The sequence below is a fragment of the Corvus cornix genome, chromosome 7 (assembly GCF_000738735.6).
Source record: "Corvus cornix cornix isolate S_Up_H32 chromosome 7, ASM73873v5, whole genome shotgun sequence".
Taxonomy (NCBI): Eukaryota; Metazoa; Chordata; class Aves; order Passeriformes; family Corvidae; genus Corvus; species Corvus cornix.
This window is the reverse complement of record NC_046337.1, coordinates 6,361,464-6,383,827: the sequence shown is the minus strand read 5'-3', so window position 1 is coordinate 6,383,827 and position 22,364 is coordinate 6,361,464. Positions and strand designations below refer to the sequence as shown.

Sequence of the window (22,364 nt, the reverse complement as noted above, 5' to 3'; positions counted from 1 at the left end):
TCTGCATGCTCCAGAAAGGCAGCAGAGTGTCCTGCAGGTCTGTGTCACGCCTGCCCAGGCTGGGGGTGTGTATCTGATGGACTGACTGCTCTTGATATGAGCAGTAAGAAAGTCCTTGTGCATGACGTGAACAGGCTCAGCTTTAATCTTGCTCATAACTTATTAACCTTAGGACTCTGCTGTTTGCAGTATCAGGAGTTGTTTTCTATATCCTTATTTTATTCATGTCTGCATATGCTGCAGTTACCTGTTTATAATGACAGTGACTCTAAAACTTTTGAACTGTCTTTGAGATATATAGGCTAGATGTAGGCATGACTTCTATAAGAAAGATGGATTCTCACATATATTTGATGTTATAAGACAGATTCCCATGTAAAACGTGGGAGGACATAAAGTTGATTTTAAATTATTATTTGAAATCTTTAGAAATAAAGTACAAGTAAGTGGGCTTTTTCCAGTTTCTTTCAATTTTAAGGAAAAATTCTTGATCCTAAGGCTTTTGAAAGTAAAGTCTGATGAACAAAAAGATTCCAGTTGGTTCCCACTGAATCTAGGCCACCCAGGTACCTTGGTATTAAATAGCAGTAATATAATAGAATGTTTGTGGAAAGGATGCAACTCAATGCACTGTACACTGCCTGAATGTGCCTGAAGACTGAAAGGAGAGATTCTGGGTCATTTAGTCCAGTCCTTCTTACAGAAGAAGGACTTATGCTTTCATAACTGTGTCAAACTTTATCTTAATGTTAATTAAATTGCTAGTTATCTTCTTGCATGCTGAACAGCACTTGTAAAATCTGGTTCTGATATCTACTGGCCTCCAGCCTGGCTGACTGTGGAAAACTTACAGACACATGGGTTTGTGGCAAAGTTTTCCTCTAGATTAAGTAGCTCTTCTACCCATCTGTTATCTACTGCAGCCACATGAAATTAAGTTTTCCATACAAGTTTTTATCAGTGCAAATACCATTTTCCATATAAGGCCTTACCAGGGCTTTATTGGAATGGCACTTCTGTAGCTTTTCTGAGAATAAATTGAATGGTAGTTACATCTTTAAAATTTGAATTTTGTCAAGCTTTGTTGTCTCTGCTTTATCAGTTTCCTCTATAATACTACATGTAATTCAAATAGATTAGGCCTACTCCATTTATTTTTCCTGGGAACTATTACTTTATTAAATAGACCTATTTGGCACAATCTCTGCTGCAATGTTTTTCTGTCAACTCATTTTCCATTGACTTTGATACCTTTAATTCATTCTTTCCTTTTAAATTTGTATTGAAATCAGGCATACAGTTATTTTTCCTTATATTTAGTTCTGTGCTTTTTATTGCAACATCAAATGATACCAGCATGTATTTTGTACTGTTGAAAAAAAATCCTCGTCTTTGGGAGTTGTGATCTGATGGGAGGCTTCTAATTTTCTGTAGTTAGTGGGTATGGTGTCTTCAGCACTTACCTTCTGAATCTTATTTTTCCTTTGAATGTACTCTTTCAAATTCAGTTTCAGATGTGCTGTAGTGGTTTTCTGTTGTACTTGTTCTTTTTCTGTTTATATGGATAATGAACCTTTTGTTAGAAAGTTCTGACTCAGATTGTTAACTTCTGACTTCCAAGGCTTACCTTTTGGTTGGTCAGTGTATTTGGGAGTGGATTTTATTTTTGGTTTTGTCTGTTTCTGAGCTGTTGTTTGGTTGTTGTGGGTTTTTTTCCCTTCCTCTGCATTTATTCTTCCTGCTAAATTTGTGGTTATTCATATTAAAGGGCTTTCTTCCTTTCCCAGCTTCTTTTCCCTGTGCCTTAGGGAGATCAAGTTCCATAGGTATTTTACAGATGATTCCTTACACGCATAACCTTGTTAAATGCTACATAATATGTATTAAAACATGTCAATAAATTATAATATAACTGTGTGTTGTATGTCTTTATAAGGAAATGATATGTCAAGGACAGCCTGATTATCCTCAATCCCTGGATTGTTGTAGCCTAAGACTATGTCAAAGTTCCTATCCTGAATTGCCTATAAAGTAAAGCCTTTTGGTCAGAGAAATGCAGGATTCTAATAATTATTAATATATATTCTATTAATAATCCTTTGCTTAAATATTCTGACTACATTAATAAGATTCTTGTTCAATAGTAGAGCAGTGTTAAAATTTGCTGTCTCTTTAAACCATCTCCTTTCCTTACCCCATCTTTGATCCCACAGAGAAAGGCTGTAGCCCTGACCTTCCGGTCTGCTCACACTTCCAGAATATGTTAGGCAAACCATAATACAGGTTGTAAACGAACACCCTTCAAATGTGAAAAATCTGATTTCCAGAAAGATTTTCTTTCCTGTTCTTTTAAGCTTTCAAAACCTCTCTGCCGCCAGAATTGGGTGTTAGTGCCTGTGTTCAGCTCGGGAACAGTGCATCTGGAATTTGCATTTTTTTCTCCTGTCACATTTGCACTTGCTCAGACCTGTAGCCTTTGAAGTATTTTTGAAGGAAACAATGGTGCTTATTTTTTAATTTTCTCATGCCTTTATACTTGTCCAAAAACCAGTTTTCCAGAAAGCTTCTCAAATTTACTAAGTTCTAATGTACTGCATTAGTTTCTCATCTAAACTTTGAGATACAAAAATCCTCAAGAATATAAACTTAGTGATGGCAGTATTTGTCCTACGTTTATATTTTTCTTAAATTAAAAAAAAAAAAAAATCCATCATACTGTAAAACAAATCTTCATTAAGTTTGTTTCTTCCCCCCCTCCTCCCCCCCCCAAGGAGAGATACAGTGTTTGGTTCAGGTAAGTTTCTTGTTTCGGTGATCACACCATGAGAAAGGAGCCTGTGCCATCACAGCAATTGGTACTTAGAGTAAGTGTTAGCATTGCTTGCTTGACTGACCATCCTGCTGCTTAAGAAGATGAAATATCTTTGCAAGGCATGAGTTCCGTGGTAGCAGAATGTGATGCTGCCTGAGGAGGAATCAGTTCTCTGTCTCCCATTTGCCTGTGTCCCAGCAATTAAGCTGCTGATCTGATGATGATGTGCTTTCAGAAGTGTTCATAAGGAAGTAGCAAGATGCTCATTTTACTCTACTTTGCCTTGTTGCCAGGATCCTCAGTTTTGAGATCTAAAATCATGCTTAAGCAGCTGTTCCATGAGGCATCATATTGGTGAGGTAATTGTGTTCTTACGTCCCTCTGACCAGAAAGTGGAACAAAGGAATTTACAGAATTCAACTGCAATGCAGGGAACTGCTCAGCCCTGGTTGTTAAATCTGTATAGACTGAAGCTGCTGGGGAGGACAGAAGCTCATTTATAAACAATGCAGGAAGACCAGCTGTAAGAATCTAATACTTTAATCTTCTGTGAGTTAGGCTGTCTCCACTGGACATTCTTCTGGAATCACTTTAGCTATAACCTCACTCAAGAAGCTTTGCTGACATGGAAGACTTTGCTGGTAAAACTTGACCAGGTGTAAAACTGTGAAATCTCACTGGATGAACTTCAGTTTAAAACCTCGTTCTAGATGTCTGTGGGGTGTTCAGGCCTGTACAGCTGTCACACATGATGACAACACAATTTGATGTGTGGCTTGTTCACGTCTTGTCCTCAAATTAATGCACATTAGTTTGAAATCAGATAAAACTGAAACAATGGCATACAGTAAATAACAGAATCATGGAATCATTTAGGTTGGAAAAGACCTCTAAGATCGTAAAGTTCCCTCAGCACTGCCAAGCCCACCACTAAACCATGGCTCCAAGTGCCACATCTGCACATCTTTTAAATATTTCCAGAGGTGGTGTCTCTATCACTTCCACAGGAAGGCTGTTCCAGTTCTTGACACTTTCCATGAAGAAGTTTTTCCTGGTATCTGTCCTAAACCTCCCCAGCAGCTTGAGGCCATTTCCTCTTGTCCTGGGTCTTGTTACTTGGGAGAAGAGACTGACCCCTACCATACCACAGCTTTCTGTTAGGGATTTATAGGGTGATGAGGCCTCTCCTGAGCCTCCTCCAGGCTGAACACCCCCAGCTCCCTCAGCCACTGCTCACAGGACTTGTGCTCCAGACCCTCCCCAGCTCTGTTCCTTCTCTGGGTGCACACCAACACCTTGATGTCTTTCTTGTGAGTGGCTTAATGGAGAATTAGGAGTATTTATCAATCAAATATAATAAAGTAATTAGATTATCCATCTTCTACTGTGTTTTGGAAAGTTTTTCTGATAGTGTCAGCTACTTGTAAAAGAGCTCTGTAGTTTATGAATGAACATCCATTTGCAGTTATCTTGTGGCATGTGAATTTATATCTCAATACATGGACTCTGGTAATCTCTGAAAACTGGGAACTTTGGTGAAAATAACTACAGATTGTACTATTTTTTGGTATTTAAAACAGAGACCTTCAACAAAAAGCCTTAAAGGTAGATCAGGTTTGTGATTTTTGCATATATTACAGTGTCTTAGTGAACTCACAGGGAGAAACAGTTCAGTCTTAGAATAAGTTAAAATAGTTATTTTCTGTCATATTCAGCAAAACAATAATGTTACAGCTGGCCTTGTCCAGATAGCCAGGCCTTTGCTGACCAGCTAATCAGAAACTTGGAAAGCCACATGATGGAATTTGTTAGTAGTATAATGACTTAGCAGAGTTGAAAGTTATAAATTACCAAAAATTTTGCCAAATCTTGCTGCCATTGCTTTTCAAGTGTAGACTCTAGACTGCTCATAAGGCTTCCTCCCATAACATTTTACATCTGGCAAAATTCCTGCTATGGATGTGCATGATGGATAAAGCATGTCCAGTTCTCTTTTGTTAGTCTGGTCCTTACTTCATAATTGCCAGGATTTGTTCCTGTCCCTCTGGAATTATTGAATCTGTACAAGGAGAGTCTTGGGTAGAAAGTTAGATTTGGCTTTGGCTTAGAAAAACTATTTTTTACATTGTGTATTTTATGCAAAATAACTGGTTTTGCTTCTTTATGCTGGAGGTGTGAGACTAGTGATCTTGCTTTACATATCATGGTAAAAGCAAAAACAAGATACATGTCTAGAATTCTAATAAATGTTCTAGACAGGGTATTTCCATTTGTGGTGGTGGAATAAGGCTATTGCTTTTCAAAATCTCACTGTTCCGGATTGCATATAAATAATTTAGTCAGGAATCTAAGATCTTTGTATATTGCCACCTGCTCGTTATTCAGAAATTCTTGTTACAGTCTGCTGTTGCCCTAGCAACATTCTGAAAATTAGTGTTGCATCTATGAAAAAGCTTTTGTTTATCTAGCAAAGCCCACTAGCCAACCTGTATTGTTGCAGGCTGCATCTCAAGTGACAACTCCAGGTCCCAGCCCTAACTGTTTAAAAAATAATGATTTCCTTTTATGTGACATTAATTGAAAATTATTATCTTCTCTTTTCTTTTTCCCTAACTAGTCATAGATAATTAAATATGATGCTGATTTTGTTTAAAGTACCTTTAGGGTCTGATGATGCCATTATATCATCTGAGTAGAGATGCTTGGCTGTACAGATATGCAAGAAAGTGCAAAATCTCATGTTGACTTGTAGTGTTCTTAGGAGCTCCTCTTTCTCTTTCCTCCCACCTCTCTCCTCCCCTCTCCCTCCTCTCTCCTTTCTCCTTCCCCCTGCTGAATTCTACATTAAAAGTCAGATCTTGTTTAACCTTAAGCACTTTGGGATTTAAAAAGATGGTGCTTATGAAGTTGCCATTAGCCGAATTTGGGGCAGGACTAAGGGTGTAAGGGTGGTGTTAACAAAGTCATTGAAAGTGCTAATGCCACAGCTAACACAAGTCTCAACTGCGGCACTTACTGCTTTAGGTTGATCATATTTATCTCAGAAGATTTACTTTTAGAACAAAATTGAGGAGTAAAACTGATAAGCTGGGTTTTATTTTTCCCAGAGACAAAAATTAATTGAAAAACAACATTAAAAATACCCTTCTTTCCAAATCCCTTCTCTGGTCATGAAGCAAGGGAAAAGCTTCCCTCTGTTCCATGTATTCAGATCCTGCTTCCCTGCTGCACTGCCACTTGTTTGGTTCAACCCTGCAGTTACTCTCATTCCCTCCCATGTGGGTGGAAGATAAGACATACCTGCTCTGAGAAAATCTGCCTTATCTCTTATCTCTTGACCTGTTGTAATTTTCAGATTCAGAGTTCCAGAGAATAATGAAGACTTCTGGTAAATTGGCAAGCTGTAGTCCAACTTCATTTGAAAAATACAGATTTGTTAAGACTGTCACATCTCCCTTGGTTTAAACCAGTGTGTTCCTTAGTCTTTTGCCTCTGAGGTGCTTGAGGATTGGAATTGAAATGTGGGATTACAACTGAATTAATTGCTCACCATGATTTAAATTGAAGTCTCCTCTCCTCTTTTCTTGCTTTTAAGCACCTGGCACTGAAGCCCTGTTCCCATGCTCTAATTGTTTAGAATTTTTGGGATGATAACACAATTTGTTGTGCTACCCAAACATGGAATTTTGTAAACGTGAGTTTGAGTTTTTGTTATTTCGGGGGTAGACTTTATTATTTGGGAACTTGTATTTCAGCTGTCCCTTTGCAGAAAATAACCCTGGTTTAGTATAAACAGGTTCTTACAGTTCTCTGTTCTCATTTTTGTGTTCACAAAACTACTGGTCATTTTTTCCTGGGATAGACAAACCTTTTGCTTTTTTTGGTTGCTTGATAGTGTCTGTACCAGAAACGGAGTTGATTTCACACCCCCTCAACTTTCCCATCCCCTGCCAAGTGTGACAGATCCATAGGAATTGCTCATGGGTTTTGGACAACATGGCTTCAAAATCAGTATATTCCAAAGGAGTATTTGCATATCATAAACCTTATGAAGATCAGGTTTTGTTACGGGGGAAAAAATATTGGAAGGAAAATGAAAAAAATACATCCAGTGAGACAACACAAGTTTGTTCTGACTGTTGCTCCTAAGGCAGATCCTGTGGTTTTAAAGAATTCCTGTTCAGCATGTGGAACCTACATATGCCTGGCCCACTATGTCAGTCCACTTATGGGATCACTTATGGAGAAGCTCAGAGGAAATTTTTCAGGGATATTATTTTGTGTTCAAACAGTTGCTTTTTCATTAAAAAACCAAAACACAATGAACCTCATGTGGGTGAGAGTATATTACAGCTTTTGCTTTCAGACAGTGAGGATGACCTTAAACTCCAACCTGTGAGTAGCTTAATACTCTGCTTATCTAATGCCTGGCATTTAGATGAGACTGTATAAAACAGAAGGTCTAGAACAGTTTGAATTTAAACTGCAGTTCAGGAAAAAGTTAATATCAAGATATGAATGCAAAACCAGACATGGTGTGTTCGTTAGGTGTGCATGAATTTATCATCTTGAGACTAATTTTATAATCCCTTCATTTTCTTTTACTTTTGTTAACAACAAAGTAAGTTAGATTGCAGAGAAAATGTGAAGGTTCTTGAAAGGGTTATACACCCAGTTTTTAGAAGGAAGAGTGAATGAGAATAGTTAGTAATAGGAACAAGTGAGGGTGGAAGGACAGAAATTACAGTGATAAAACACCTGACAAAACCAAGTAACTGATCTTTAGTCTTGCTCTGTAATATACTCACTCCTTGGTTTAGCATGAGCCATTACTCAGTTGTTTGCTTAAACTGCAGAAGCAATACTTTGGTTTTCATTTATTAAGCAGCAATGTTTTCTGAAGATGTCAAAAATCAGTCTGTGGTTGAATATAATCTGAATGGTTCTTACTTCAAATTATGGAGATAGGCCAGAGCGTCTACTGGTAACATTTCCTTTTCTTGTGGAAAGAAATTGTATGAACACAATTATCTAGCACACAGAAAATTAGAAATACAGGTTTTTTAAATGTGTTCTAATGTGCTTTCTAGAGGAAAAGGTTTGGTGGCGTGGGCGTTGTTTTTTGCTTCACTAAGCATGACTTTAAAGACCATAGCTAATGGAATCAATGGCTACCTCAATACTCTAGGTTCATTTTCTACTAGAATTTGCTTTTTCTTAAGTCGTTCTCACTGCTTGAGTAAGAAGGGGAGTAGAGTTGCCTTGTTCAAGAGGTGAAGAATTGGACAGAATATATTTTTTGGTTTCTTTAACTGATCCCAAATTTTTTATGAACTTTGAGAGATGCCAGATTTGATTGGTCGTTTTATCCTTTTTAAAGTGTGGTCATGTGAATGTTACTCCTATTTAATTATTTAGAATTTTTTACTCCAGCTAACACCAAAAGTTTACTTACACTCAGAGATACATTTGGTATTTTTCAATAGATTGCTGTAATGAGTACTCGTAGAGCAATCTTTAATACTGAATTCTGTGAATCCTAGAAATATTTTTTCATCTTGCTTTTGTACTGTTACTCTAGACTTTTTAATTAACAGTAAGTTAATCTTTGATCAGTAATCAGCCCTACAAACAGATCCACCAGACAGATACTCACCCATTTGGTATCCATTGTCCAGAACATATTTGAAAAGTAATTGCATTTAGTCTTTAAGACTGGCTTTGCACAGTCAGTGTTTGGGCATTGTTTATATTTCAGGATTTAGCTTGAAGTCTCCTGTATTTAGACTTGGACAACACTTTATCATCATCCAGTAACCATGGCTAAATGGTGACTAGTATCTAAACAGCAGTAAAATTGTTTCATTTATACTAGTAAGAGTGAGGATGTATTTTATTTCCTAGAAGAAAAATAAAACCACCAGAGAAAGATGTTTATTTCAGCTTCATCACTATGCTGTCTAAGCTGTGTTTATGGTGCAAAGGAATGAAATTGCAGTGCATGTTTCTGCTTTCTTGGAAGTGAGAGGTTTTTACAGGGAGATGATATGAACTAAATACAGAATAGGCATTCATGACCAATCTGGAGTTAGACAATTTCTCTAAGGGTATAGATGAATATATTTCTGTTCAATCAAATGTTAGAGTTACTAGCACTTCAGAAGAGACAAACTCAAAATCAGTCAAGTGGATGGAACTTGGAATAGTCAGGATATGGTTTCACATGATGCTTCTGTTAAGTTCATATAAATTGGACAAACTCTGTAAATGTCTCCCTTTCTCACATAACCAAGAAAAGCTGCTCTATTTCCTTTAGGTTTATAGATAAACTTCATTTTGGAATTGGGATAAGAAGTTGAAATACCCATTCTAGCATTTTTTAAGCTTTTAATGTCTCAAACTTTTAAAAATGTCTTCTGGTTGGTTCCAGAGGCTTGCTTTTTATCTTGTTCTTTATGAATCTTCAAAGAACTAATTTTCTTTCTCACCTCTGTTTTTTTTCTTCTAAAAGGAAAGGCTGTTGTTAGTTAGAACATTTCAGTGTGTGTGTCCTTCTCCAGGAGTTTGTGTCCTGCCTTTTCAGTCCTGTAAGTCTTGCTGGGAGTTGTTTTGGGGGAATAGGGCCCTTGTGCCTCAAGTGTCTGGATATTGCAGAGCTGGGAACATCTGCTTCCCAAGTATATCCTATGTAGCAGAGCCCTTTTAACAGTTTGGATTTCTGTCTCTGTGTCAATACTCCTTTTCAAGTTTTAAAGAAAATTTCTTTCAGGACAGTCCAGTCTTTCCTACTCTGAGTCAGACGCTGGTTTGCAGACACTTGATGGTGCCCTTTTGCCTCTTACTGAGTTGTGTAAGTTTGTTAGGAGTTTAAAAAAATAAAGATTAATTTCCATCACTTATTCATACTGCAGTTTTAAGTACAACTATGACAGAGGGTATTGTCAGGAAAATGGTTTTGAAGACGTGGTGTTGCGTATCTTCACTTTTTTTCTTGGGTCTAGAATCCTTTCTCCTTTGGCAAGCGCCTGATTGCTTTCTAGACTGTTTCTCATTTATCTCTTGAATACCTGTCTTGTATGTTTGATCTGTGGTGTGGCTTTGAAATTTAAATTTAATTGAAACTTTTTATTTGCTTATCTGTTTCTAAGCTTATGATGCCTATTCTTAGATGGTATTTCAGCAAATGTAATTGTGTGTGTTTGGTAATAGAGATACAATTTACATGTTTTTAGTTAACTTAGTCAGCTAAGTCAGGGTTGCAGTTGTAAACTAGCCCTGAGTGCTCCAACTCCTGTTTCCAGGATATAAGTTTTTACTGCTCTTAAGCATATTGATGATGTATCATGACTAATTTAAGGGGGAAATTACAGCATTATTTTTATGATATTTCATTCAAATGATTACCCTGTTTCACATATGTTAACATGTTATGCCTATGTTCATTTGCACATGGCATGCTCTTTGTATAAAGGCAGTCATAGAGCTGAATGCACAACATCATATGAGCATTTATAAAGTACATTTCTCATACAGGAACATTTCAGGTAATGAATGCTATTCCAATTTTTAATCCATCACATAGAGCAGACCAATACATGTGTGTAGGGGATAAAAAGGTTTTGCTTATTAGAAAGTAAACCCAGACCCGTATTTCCTCTCCTGTAGGATGAGTCTCCAGGATAGGACTTAGAGAAGGCCCAACTCTTTATAATGTGTGGGTGTGAGCGTTCTAGAAAAATTAGCAAAAATATTCCAAGGAGCAGTGCAGAGTATAACAATAGTTCATTGCTCGGTTCTTTCTCCATTGGGTACTACTTTGTTTCCTGTTTGGGGCTAACTTCATCTTGTTGCTGATCTTATTGATTATAAAAACAGTCTTAGGTGCTCTGCCATGGTGTATGTGAATACCAAATCTGATTATAACAGTGTAGCTAGACATGCACACAGACACATTTTTTCTAGTGTGGTGTGAGGAGACTGCTTAGAAGATTATTCTGACATTAATGTAATCTGTATAATGTGTTCAGAAACTGAAAACTATTCTCTTTGGCAGCATTCAGAGTATGGACCCTGCAATGAATGGCTTGTGCACATAGGTGATCACCTCTTTGGAAGTCATTATACAATTAGGAAAATAAAAGTAATTTTCTTGTCTAGCATCCTGCTGAGGAAGCCTTTTCCGTGAGAAATAATGCTCCCATTGCAGACCAGCTGGAACCTCTGCAAAAATAGCAAGGGCCCCCCGTAATTATGCCTTTTGTGTGTATTTTCCTTGAGTTTGGGATGGTGGGGGTGTGTGCTGAGGTGGGAACTGGTGTGTAGAGGAGGGGCATAGCCAGCAGTTACACTGAACTCAGTGCACAAGAGAAAAACAGGAATTCCAAGAGCTGCTGTCTTCAGCTAAATCAAAAAGATTAACTTTTTTCCCCCCCATATGATCTTGCTGGTCAAGAATGACAGCCAAGATGTGTGGAGTGTGTGACACTGCCATGTGTGGGCAGAAGGAGTGAAGTATGGAGTACAGAGGTGGCAGAAGAAGGGAATAGCAAGTATAGAAAGATTGGGATCTGTTACAAACTGCAGCAGTCTTGATATCAAAAGAAGTTTTTATATACTTATATATGATACATATTTATATTTTATATTTATAAAAATCTATTTTAATACTGAGACTGCTGCAGTCTGTGACAGGTCTAAATCTTCCCATGGTTGTTACAGATTTTTTATTTCCTATGTTTGTTACATTGTAGAAATTAGTGTGTCTAGATACATGTTTTTTAATCTTGTCACTTAAATATATGGGATACTGATCTCCTGTTTGTCAGGAATTGCAGCCTCCCAAGATTGTAATTCCCCTCTCTGGAGCCTGCAGATTAAAAATACTGCCCCATTCTCCTTGCAGCCTAACTTGGTGTGCAGGATCCCTCTGAGAGGTCTCAGGAGAGTCCAGAAAGGGGATTATGATTATCAGGGTGCAGCAGTGCTGCTGAGCACGGGGGTGATGCTGCAGCTGGGTAGGGATAGAGGTTTCTCACAAGCAACAGAACTGCAGACTCCTTGTCTGGGCACTGCTTTTGGAAGTACGATAATTATCATACAACTGGCTTTGTTTTACCCCTCTGTTTAGAAGACGTTTTTCTTCCATATTTGGTTTCTGATAGTGGTTGTGTGCCAGTCCAGAAAATTATCATAGCATTCATACTGCCAGTGACAAGTGTGTTTATCTGCTGGCACTGTGGACTAACTTACTGATGACTTTTTGTGTTGTGTTCACAATGCCAAAGTGAAGAAATAAAACTGTCTCGAGAGGAAATTAATATCTTTACAGTACGAAGGGTTTTGTCCTGCTTCTTTGTCACATCAAAATTCTCGCAGTGTAGTGTAAAAACTTTCATTTTAGAGTAGTCTGACTATTAATGGAGAAAGTGATTAAAATCTGTCCAGCCATTTTCTAGCACCCGGAGAGTTTCGGGAGGTTGTGAATTGCCGAGGAGGAGCTCCCTGGGTGGCGGTGCTGGGTGACAGTGCCAGTGCCAGCGCGGCTCCCAGCTGTGGCTTCCCATTGTCTCCGAGATTCGGGCAGCGCCGCCGCAGCCGCCGGCGGCCGCTCCACGGGCTCACGCTGAGCCCTGGCCGGGGGGGATGGAGAGCACGGCCCCGGGGGCTGAATAATGGAGCAAAATGCCGATAGCATGCAGGTATGTGAATCCTGGAATAGGGCATCGAAACGCTGTCGGAGAGGAGAAGAATGAAAGGCCTCAAGACAAATTGTAGTTTTCGTTTGGTTTCCCTTTTTCCACAAAAGCTGTCCTAGGCCTAATCAATTAGCAGAGATCATTAGCATCCCTAAATCTCTTCCTTCTTTAAACATTGACTTGAAAAATATTTTTTTCTTATATCTCCTCATTTGATAATAGCATTCTTGTTAATTTTTGTTTACTGGGTATTTTATTTGTGCTGTGATTGGAAAACCGTTATAAATATCTCTGCTAAAACAATTTCCCAAGGTAGCAGAAATGGGGGAGATGCCTAAATTTTTTTATAGTGCATTTTTTAAAGTGTTACTGTTATCTCCATTCCAACGAGGAACTACAAGTAAGCTTAATTTTTTTATATAAAGATAAGTTTTGAACTGAAAAATAGGTTTCAAACCAAAACAGCAACAGTATTTATAGTAGGCTATGTGAAAATGTTTCTTTTCTTCCCGTGCAGGATGTTGATGACTGTCTTGTGTTGTGGACCAAATGTATTTTTGTTGAGATAACAAGTAATTTTGGATGGCTGTTAAATTGATTGCATTTGATTCCATGAAGATCAGTCATTTAATTTTTATCAAGTTTCTGCATTATCAGAACTGCTGACATCAGACCTGCTGTGGCTTTGTTAGAATCTAAGCAAAAATACACTGCTAGAGGATTAAAGCTTGTAAGGAAGACAGTTTTGATATTCTGATGTTTTTACATGATGTTTGTCATCACCAGATTTTGAAGCAGCCAAAAGATGTTTGTGTGTATGGTGGTGATTGGTGTGGTGTTTGTGAAGCTATGGCAACAGGACATAGGTGAGAGTATTGATAGTGCTCCAGGGAAAGTTTTGTCATGTTTCTCTTGCTTTGGTGATTTTTGTCTTTATTTTATGCAGGGAAAGACCATAATGGTACAGTAACTTACCAAGTTAGTGAATTTTGTTATAAGATGGAAAGAAAGGGTTAAAGAGTTGAAGCTTTTGCTTCTTAACTTTTTTGAAAACGAAATCCTTTGCATAATCTTGAGTATTTTAGGGCCCTAAGCAGAATCTTTAACCTGGCCTGGTAACTGCAGGAGTCTGTTCCTACCACCCTCTGTGGAAATTTGTGTCAGTTTTAGAGACACTTTTTCATGTTACTGATGGAAATATGATGGACAAATGTTAACTAAGATATTCTAAGAATGAAACCTGATTTATGTACAGAAAATTGTTAGCTGCTGTGTGCAGTTCTGGATGGCTGTTTTCTAAATGAAATGGAGATTTGTATCTTTTAAGAAAGCTGCTGTTTGGAGGATCTCTACTGGAAATAGTCACAGGCAATGCTTCAGTTCATTTGCCTAAAATAACTGGGGGGGAAAAAATCAATCTGACTATTTTGAGGTTTTAGTTCGCTACTCTATCATCTGGGGACTTGTAGATGGCATGACTTTATTTGATCTCACGTTTTCTATGAAGTGTTTTGAGTAGCAAGGTAATTTTTTTACAATGAACTTAAAATATTTATGTTCTCTTACTTCTGTCCTGTTTCTAATATACCAAAATTAATCAATGCCGAGCTTAAAAGATTATTGAAGATACCTTTGGTTAGTTTGCGGTTGGGCAATACAAAACAAGTTTCTGATTTTTTTTATTTAAAGTTCTTTTAAGGCAACTGTAAACAGCTCAGGCTGTAGTTATACTTTATTGTGCTATAAAACCTCTGACCTTTAGCAAGCATCGACAGCCTTATAAAGAGAGAACCAATTATTTTTTCCCAAACTATTGATTTCCAATTGACACAAAAAAAGCATATTGTTACTCTTCTTATTCCATTTTAAGACCTTAACACTAGAAATGAGGCTTCAGAGAATGATGTAATAACAGATGATTCTTCTTCAGTTTTTAAGGATTGTTTTGAATAGGGCAACTATTGTTTTTTGATAGTCGAAAACAGGTAGATACTTTGGGTCTGGGCCCGTGATCTGGCTGACTGTGTGACTTAAAGGTATTAAATAGGTTACATACAGATAAATATTAAACAGATTATATGGTGATGCAGACTTTTGTGCTATGTGGTATTACAGTGTGCATCTCCTGGAACTGTTGGAAGCTTTCTAAAGGTATAGTTAAAAGTGAGCAAAAAATTTGTGGGGAAAAAATATGCAAGATGTCAAAAGGAGCTGATAAAGAATGATGGGTGACCATGCAATATGAGCAACGTGAGGATAGGAAGGGCAGATTCGGGGATTGCTTGTAGGATAAAATGGCTGGAAGTTGTGGGTGGGTGCTGGTGTGGGCACATGGACACAATTTTCTGAATGTCAGCCCTAGACACAGCTCAAGAGCCAGGAGGAGTTTTTCTGCTGTCAGTTGGGTTTTCCTGAATGATGAAAGCTAAGCCACCAAAATCTTCGTCAGCATAGTTGTTTCTACAGAGCTTTTGCTGGTACAGCAATGTCATGTGAGAAGGGCATTCATTTTTCCCCTCCCAAGCCAACAGAACTATGCTAGCAAAAGCTAAAGATATGTCATGCTGTATTTCATAAGCATTTCTAAATAGTTCTTTTCTCATGCCTTTGGACAGGCGTGTTCTTTTGGGGGAGGAGAGGCTTAGCCATTCAACAGATGGATTTTCCACTAACCTAATGCTTTGCTCTCTCTGAGGTATGGCATTTTGGAAAGGTTAATGCTCTAATAGTTTTCAAGCTGAAATGGCTTTTGTCTGCCAACGTATGTTGCCCTGTGCAGATGCTTGCCAGGAGACAATTACATAAAAATAGAGTTTAGTGAACTGTTTTGAAGTCTGTCTGGGAATTTTTTTTTTTTTCCTTCTCTCTCTAAAGCTGTGAAAAAAAGAGTGAGAATAGATCCTAATGGAGCTACAACTTTAAATAGTATATGAACCATTTAAGACTATTTTGGTTCCCTTAATGAGGGTGGCCTAGCCACAGAGCTGTTTTATAATAACACTGTGTGAATGTTAGCCAGGTTGGTTTTCATCCACTACAGATTGTTCAATGCTAGAACTGTCATTTCATCAGAAACCCAGCAACTTGGACTTTCATTGTGCTTCATGTTGGGTAGCTCCTCTAGTCAAAACAAGGATTGTAGTGGGATTTTTTTTTTCCTTAGGTAGTATCCTAGTATGCCCAACCTTTTCCTTTTCTAAATGGTTAAAAGAACAGTGCCTGTAGTCTGCCAGATTTAATAGCAAGCTGGAAGCACCTTACAAGACCCCTTTGTCATGTTGCACTGTAGCAGGAGCTACATCCAGAGAACTATTTCATTTTCCGGGAGGAAACCAAAGGTGTTTACTTCCTTTGATGTACTTGGCTCTGATGGTTTGTATCCTAAAAGTCCAAAGTGAAGTGCAAGAAGGAAACTGACAGGAGAATGCTTTGTGCAGAATGGAACAGCTGACCCTCCTGGGGACTAGAGTACTCTGAAGAAGTATTGTGTAGTGGCAGAGTTTTTTCAGGGTACATTTCAAGTTTTATTTTTTGAGTTTATGGATAACAAATGACAACAAACTCCTGATCTCCACAAGTATTTGAATACTGTAGTTTCCTATCAATATGTAGAATAAAAGACTGCTCTAGACTTGCTGGTTGTTAATATCTTATTCTCATTTATACAACTACATTCCTGAAGGAATTATCTTGTTATTCTTTGTCACTGTCAGCTCAGTGTTTCTATTGCATTCAAGAGTGAACTCACAGGAGAAGGTGAGGCAGGATTAAAGAGCCTTAGAGTATTGCTCAGAATTTAAAATATAAAAGGAGGGGGAAGGATAGTTGCTAATAATACACCTTGGCTTCTCACATGCCTATTCCTGTGAAAGGTGTCCTCTTTAGAAGCCTGTCAACTGTCTTATGAGCAGTGGAAGTGTCCTATCTTAGGCCCTGAGTGTGAAAAAGAAGGCCACTATATTGCTCTTTAAAAGTGCTTGAGAGGTTATAGCATGCAAAATGTCCCAGTAAAGAAGAGGAGGTGTATGAGAAGACTGGGAGCAAGTTTCAGTTTTTGTTTCTGATGTTCAGCATTATTGTTGTCCAAATAATACCCTGTGTGCTGAGGTGTGTGTAGGTCTGGAATGGATGTCTGGCAGGTATATTCTGGTGCTTTAAGGCTGTCTTTGCCTTTCCTTCCTCTCTGCAGTTAGCTGTGCAGCAGCCAGCGAGGGGAAGCAGGGTGGTGGTGCCTTGGTCCCAGGGGTGCCACCAGTGACGGTCCCTGGCAGCTCAGGGCCCAGCTGGAGGGAGGGAGTGTGAACCTGTGCTCTGCTGCTGGAGCAGCACCTCTGACAGAGGGGCAGGACAGTAAATAGGAGAGCAGATCACTTTTGTAAAATTGCAGCAAGATGAACCAGAGCAAACCTGGGAGAGCCTTTTATTTGGTTCACAGTTGTGGGATTTTCCTCCCAAATTGGAGGAAACTTTATTGAGAAAGACATTTGTCTGCAAATGTCTTCTGGTGCATTTGGTGCTATTTCTGTTCAGTTAATGTTTTAATGATGTCTACAGTTGGTAGTAGGACATAACTTGCACAGACAGTGAGATGCATTCAGTCCCTAATTAATTTTGGAAGAGGTAGAATAACTGCATGTTATGCCTCTGTATTGTGATTTATCATACTCTTTCCTTGATAATCTGATTACTAAGTAGCTTGGTAAATTGAATCAAATAAGAAGTATCTTCTAGTGCTAATGGAGTAAATAGCATTTAGTTGTTAACTGATTAATATAGAACTTTAAAATCTGTGTAAATAGCAACATCAAGAAAAGCATAAATCTTTTATTTAAGTGTATTTAAATCACTGCAGCATGGATTCACTTGTGTAGAATTAACCAGTAAACAAGACTAGGGAATCATATTGATTCGTGCTTCAAAAGTGGACCAATTTCTCATTTGTTTGTTTCTAATAGTTGTTATAATTAAGACCAGACCTGCACAATATCATAGTTCAGTAGGCAGGCCAGGACTCTTTGCTCCCTAGTTGGTTACTTTATGGGTCTCAAACTTTAGACATAAGATAACATGCAGAAAGCAGGTGTGTGTTGGCTTTTCTGGAAAAAGGGAGCAGCTGCCTCTGCGTAATTTCAGTTTATATTTCTGATAATTGTACAAAGCTGCTTTGAATTTTCTGTTAAATTAATGGGAATCTTAATATCAGCTGCTATATTTTTACAGATGCTGTGTGGTACATTTTAACAGCCTGGGCCATTGAGGCTCTAGTTATGAGGGAGAGCAAAATTTTGGTTGCAGCCCCTGGCTTATGGCTCGTGGATCATCCATGAGCACAGCCTGGATCATCCGTGAGCACAGCCTGGTCTGTTTGTGGGCAGGAGAATTGTTGCTCCCTCTGGAATCCTCCCTTGCTCTCCAAGTCAGGATTTTCAAGGTTGTGTGGGGTTGCTTTTGTTTGTTTTTTCTCCTTTCCTGTCCTTTATCACCTCAGGCACTTTCCTTCAGTCCTTTTCCCACCTCTGTCTCAACAAAAGTTTCCCAGGAAGGACTAATTTGTTCCAAATATACATGTTGGTCAGGTTGTCCACCTTTTGTCTCAGGATTCATCTACAGGCTCTGTTACTAGATAATATCATGAATCTGCACCTTCTCATAACTTTAGTTGAGTTGGGCTGGTGCTGTTTAAGTGTCTTCATTGGAACTACTGGGGCAGAGCTGTAAGTGACCCCTGCAGAAAGAGCTGTACAGCTGCTGCTGTTCCTCCTGGGGCTCTGTTCCTGCTGCCCAGTGCTCACATAAATGTCCTGTGCACCCGCATAGCTCCTCAGCCCAACAGAACCTGCCCCAGCCAAAGAGCTTCATGGTTCTGGGTCACTTCTCAAGGAACCACACCATGGAAAAGTTCGGCAAACACCAGAGCTGGTGGAGAGGTGGAGGTGGGACCACACCTGGTGACCTTGGGGCAGAGGCTGTAGGGAGCAGAAGGAAGAAGCAAGAGCTCCACTTTATGGCAGCAGTGAGTTCTCCCTTGATTTGGGTGTCTGAGACATCAGTCTGATTTGCCAAAATTAATTGTTACCAAGAGCTGTGTGTAGGTAGTGGTCCTCAGGGATTAAGCAGTAGATGGATGCAGTAATTTTTTTAGTTATACCCATAGTTTTTATTAAGATCATTTTGATTGGTACCTTTCTGCTTTAAGGCATAAACATTTTCCTCTTTCATCCTAACAAAGAAACATTTATAGCTTTAGGTGTTTTCAGTTGGTGGGGAGAGTTGGTGTTTGTTATAGTCACAGGAACTCTGAGGTTATGATGTTCATATATATATTTGTTTATACAATTGAGGTGAAAAACAGCTGGAAAAAGCTCTTGTTGTGGCAAGTCTCTTGTATGAGTCTTTAAATATCCAGTTTTTCTAGGAAAAGTCCTGACTTTTCTCAAAAAAAAGTAAAGCAATTTCACATCCAAGAAAGATTTGTACCACTGTTATGCCAGGGGCAAGGCAAAACTTTTCCCACAGACTTTGTAGGATTCATCCATTGGTTCTTCTACTTGAGCTGTGGAGGGACTTGCTGCACAAAGCTGCTGTGGAAGTTGTGAGAAGAGGCCAGTGTTTGTTGGTTGCAGGAATTCTGTTGACATATCAGTCAACAGAAGCTTGTTTAAGAAATAAATTTTCATTTTACCTTTCCGCTGACAGTGTGTCCACTTTGTGTGTTGAACGTAGATTTTTTTCACCCCCACCCTTCTAATCCAATTTCCTGCCCTGAATTTGATTGATACAAGTTATTTTGACAGCCATTCCTGGAGTCTTCTGACAACAATGATATCATTAATTAAGAAAAAACCCCCACATTCTGTCTTTTACCTTCTTTTTAAAAGAAAAAAATTGATTTCCTCTGTCATGGGCAGAGTAAAGCCTCCTATCTCCATCTACACTGCCAGCAAGAAGGAGCTGGAACTCTTGATGCCTATTAGAGAAATTGGATTAAGTTGAGTAGATCCTATTCCCAGAAATATCTCTACTCATTACAAGTCAATTTAGTGGATTTACATATGGTGATTTTCAAGTCAGAACCCAAAACGAGGCACCCAGTGGTTTTTCATGTATCAAGATTCAGGAGGCTGCCGTCATAAAACTCAGGAATGACTTTGTTTAATAAGTTAGGGGTTTTTATGACTTATCCTTTAGGCTGTGCAAAAAAAGCAGTAAGAGCACAGCATTGACTAGTTTTATGATCTGCTGACTGAAAAGCTCATGCCTGTGTGGTACTGGACATCCATCTCACAGCTGATAATAACACTTTTCCCTCTGAAAAGGGAGAATAGTTGCATAGACAAAGTGGTGACTACTTGTCAGAATGAGGATTACTGGACTTGAGGATAATTATTGGGGTATAATGTTGCTAATATGATGGAGAAGAACATACATGTCAATACTGAGTGTTTAGATAGGGACAGCAGTCCTGAGGGTGAAGAACATAGGTATGACATTTTGTCCTCCACTCTTACATGCAAATCCTTTTACTTCCTGTCTACTAAAGTAGGTGTTTGGTTTTTTCACCTATAAAAGATACTAAAGTTGGTAAGTTTTCTTATGAGATGTTTTGTGAGCTGTTTGAACTTTTAATTACAAACCCAGCTAATGCTCTGCCCCTAATATTCAGTCCTTTCAACTGTGGATAATTTTAGGGCAGAACCTCATTGTGTCCCTCCTTTTAAAATCTGCAAACACTAGGTTGGTCTGTATTGCAATCTAGTCTATAGGCAGTGTTGGGATTTGGTGTCAATTAATCAGTTTGCATACCAGACCCTATTTTCTCTCCAAAGAACAGAGCAGCTCCTAAGGACTGCCTTCCTGCTTTTTTTTTTTTTTTCTCCTTTTTCCTGTCCTACATGGGACACAAGAAATTAACATCCAGCTATATGGCGAGGTGAAAGAGGTGGGATTCATAAGGATGGGCTGTGATTTGTTCCCCCACATAAAATTCTTTATATCTTTTTTAATCCAATCTGTGCAAGTTTAGAAACTAGAACCAGATTATCTCAGCTATGAAAATTTGCTGAATTAGAGGAAACTTCAGGGACAGAATGTTATCCAAGTACTTGAACTCACAGCTGTGGATCACAAACACAAGGTTGCATTACCAATCTCAATGATATGGCTGCTGTTATTAAAAAATAATCAGGTAAGCAAAGATTCAATTTTCTATTCTGTGTGTTTTGCTGCTAATGTGAAGCACAGAGTTTGGCATTTACTTATGGATGCACATATGGTGATTCCAGTTGACTCAAAATAGCTCCATTCTATGAACCCAAAATTGAGATATTTTTCATGTGAATTGGAACTCCACAGCTTTTCCTCAGTTCTGTCTCTGACTGTAGGATACATAGCACCAAATCTGCAGGCTTTAAATCTATCTGCAGGGGAAAATCTGTTCAGAACAAGTTATAAACTAATTTTTTTTTCTTAGTTTGTCAGAGGAAATATAAGAACTTTTCTTAGTGCATCAGTTTCCTGGATTGACCTAGGCAAGCAAGTATGTTTGCAGAAGGAGTTTTAGTAACTGAGTATGCCAATACTTGTTTTTTAAAATGGTGTTGCAAAGGGACAGGAGCTGTTGATGTATTTGATAGAATTAAAGAAAAACTTGGAGATGTTGATTACAATTACTATGTTTGTGCCTTGTGTAGGGAGTAGCAATTAAATTACACTTACTTTGCAGTATTATATTTCCAACTGGACATAAATGTTTTGGGTTTTGTTTTTTGCTGGTTTCAGCCTGTAATATTTTTTAACATTTATCTAAATACTGTACAAATCACATGTCAGTCAACAAAGTGAAACAGCATCTCTATTCAAGTTTTGTTTACAATAAAGGTTCTGAACTTCTTAATAAATCTTATATCACCATCTGGATTATCTGGAAAAACCACCTCAACAACCAAACAATGCTGGATATCCTTTGCTGCATTTTTGCATATTTTTATTTCCAATTTGTTCTTTCATCTGTAATCCTTTCCCCTCCATTAGATTCAGTAAATAGGGTCTCTTACAGGCCTGAATCACAGCCCATCTTTTATCTTTTTTTTCCATACTTTGCAGCAAATTTTAATACTCCATATGTCTGTAGTATCTCATCTCTTACAAACTGTTTTTCTTCAGCTCTGGAGAAGTGGTTGTAGCCAGGCTTTAATCTCCCCTGCAAGGGAGCACGGGAGGAGCTGGGCACTGCAAGGTGTTCTCAGGGCTACACTGACTTTGCTCTTAGAGCTCTGGCTTTGGCTTCAAATGCTTCCTTGGGGGTGCTGCTGCTACTTATTTCTCAAATCTGAACAAGAGGAAAGATGGAAAATTATCAGTTTTGCAAAAATGTGTAAATCCTCATTCCAGGGCAGTTATTTTGTTGAATAAAGTAAAGCTGTCTTCTGTAATTCCAGTTGCCCAAAATATGGCTTATGGCTTGTGCTCGTAGATGATAACTCCAACAAAGAGAAAAACGCTGTTCTGCTGACAGGGATTTGTGAGCCTTCATGGCCTGTTACTCCTCCACACCTGCTGGGCTGCATGTTTCAGACTCCTTGGAAAGATACCTGCTTGTTTATAGAAACAGAGTTTCTCCAGGAATGCCAACAAAATGTTTATTATGACTACTTGTTAACTTTGTAATGCAGAAATGTCTTGGAAGTCCAATGAAACTGTTACTGATGGTTGATAATGCAAGCAGGATGGATATGACAAATGCTGGTTTCTTCTTTCTTTTTGGTTTTTTTTCTTAAAATGACTATTTAAGCTTTTAGATGTCATGTTCCATCTACCCTCCCACAGCAAATAAAAGTATAATGCATTTCCTTTGTTGA

General features: G+C 38.4%; 1 protein-coding gene across 14 annotated transcripts in view; it reads left to right on the top strand.

The window, feature by feature from the left end:
• R3HDM1 (R3H domain containing 1) overlaps positions 1-22,364 on the top strand; it is a 79,666-nt gene that overhangs the window by 6,463 nt on the left and 50,839 nt on the right. Inside the window, exon 1 of one of the 14 annotated variants that reach the window (XM_010407145.4) lies at positions 12,410-12,510. The exons of the other annotated variants lie outside the window; for them this stretch is intronic. The gene's annotated coding sequence lies outside the window, so the exon portion shown is untranslated. Of the gene's footprint in view, positions 1-12,409; positions 12,511-22,364 lie in introns of those variants that run through there. 14 annotated transcript variants of the gene reach the window in all.